The sequence below is a fragment of the Triticum aestivum genome, chromosome 5A, assembly GCF_018294505.1.
Source record: "Triticum aestivum cultivar Chinese Spring chromosome 5A, IWGSC CS RefSeq v2.1, whole genome shotgun sequence".
In the NCBI taxonomy this organism is placed as follows: domain Eukaryota; kingdom Viridiplantae; phylum Streptophyta; class Magnoliopsida; order Poales; family Poaceae; genus Triticum; species Triticum aestivum.
In genome coordinates, this window is record NC_057806.1 from 248743198 (window position 1) to 248744821 (window position 1624).

Consider the following 1624-nt stretch of genomic DNA (forward strand, 5'->3'; position numbering starts at 1 on the left):
AACTCTATTGAGTACCTGCAATAAAATAGTAAATTGTTGTTCATGATCCTACAGTTTCTGAAGTCAAAAGTAGCAGTGTTTACATCTAATTGTATCCTGCAAAGCTAATAAAGTCCTTCATAATGTCGTGTGGGTGTGGTCTCTATTAGTCACTATGTATTCGCTGAGATTCTTTCATTTTGTGTGCATCTGCTTTTGTCCGTGCCATGTTAGGCGACGCTGGATCATCTATGTTGAGGATGGCTTCACCGACTTGTGCATCGTCCGAGGTCTGTTTCCCTTTCCTAGGGTTTAACAAAATCACATGAGTTATTGGTCAAGAGGAGGCCCACATGCAGCAAAGTATGTCAACGCAAAATCAATGCAGGGTTTGTTCAGGACATTACAGTTCGAAGGACATGCAAATGTTTGATTCTCCCTGTGCAGTGTCAATCAACTGTTGATTGCAGGAGCAAGGTGTACGAAAAATTTGTTGGAACCAAGATACTCATCTTGAGTTTAGTGTTTTATTGCATGAACATAACAATTTACTGTTTTATTGCAGGTACTCAATAGAGTTCTTTTGCTGCATTCAGAATCAAGATCTATGTAGTACATGCCTTACATATTGTATGTTGTTGTCATTATACTCTATCAAAGGAGCATCTAAGATGTTCTCTGATTTATGAATTTTCTCTACAGGGGTAATGGCTACTTCCCCTTTCTTCCTCTGCCATCTTCCCAGCAGCCATGGTTCTCATACCACTGCTCATTGCGAGGTTCCCAGTCTGCCTTCCCTCCCCACTCTCACAGGAACGCTGACTGGCAGCGCCCATGCCTTTTCCCGACAGTGCCATGGCACCTCTCTATAGGTGAGCGACACTGCCATTTCCTTCCGAGTGTGACATATTTTATTTTTAAGTTATTACATGCTGAGTTACAGGTTGGTTTAGTCTATTGTATCATGCCTCTAATTCTGCTCCATGCTCAAGTCAACATGACACTTCTTCCCCCCCCCCCAATTTTTTCTTGATTTATTCTATGTTAGTTCGGTTTGTCATATCAGGCCGAATGAGCTGTCCACATTTCTGTATACAAAGGGTTAGTATACATCTACATAATCAGATGCTGGAGGAAATGTAGGACAATATATCTAATCATATTATATGCTTTACTTACAATGGTATCTGCTCAGTGTAGCCATTTACTCATGAACTGTAACGTTTCTTTTTACAGAAAATAGACAAGATGGGGACAACAAGTTTTCTTTCTCCCAATTCTGGCACCCCCATCACTTCCTTAATTTTTCATTACAATTTTAATGTCAGTATTTTTCCTTAAGAAAGTTTGCTAACCATGGCTTCATTGCTAATCAGTTTATGGTTCACTTACTTGCCCAAAACATAATGTTTAGTTGCAGGAGCAAAGACAACTTGATCGTGTTAATGCATAAGTTAAATCAACAATCTTGACAAACCTAGAATCTAAGGTATATATGCATTGCGATATGTTTTACTGTCCTGTTAAATTCCAAGGACCCTATTTATCTTGAGGCTCGATCATTGTATATTGGTATTTTGTTGCTCTGTCACTAGAAGATGATGCCTACTTGTTTTCTAATTTGTATGATAAAACTGTAACATGT

General features: G+C 39.0%; 1 long non-coding RNA gene across 1 annotated transcript; it reads left to right on the top strand.

Annotated features, from left to right (window-relative positions):
* Window positions 1-217: 217 nt before the first annotated feature.
* LOC123106790 (uncharacterized) lies at window positions 218-1389 on the top strand. The gene is made up of 5 exons (XR_006451492.1): window positions 218-269; window positions 368-456; window positions 545-609; window positions 682-851; window positions 1216-1389. It is a non-coding gene; the product is annotated as an uncharacterized lncRNA (long non-coding RNA).
* Window positions 1390-1624: the final 235 nt, after the last annotated feature.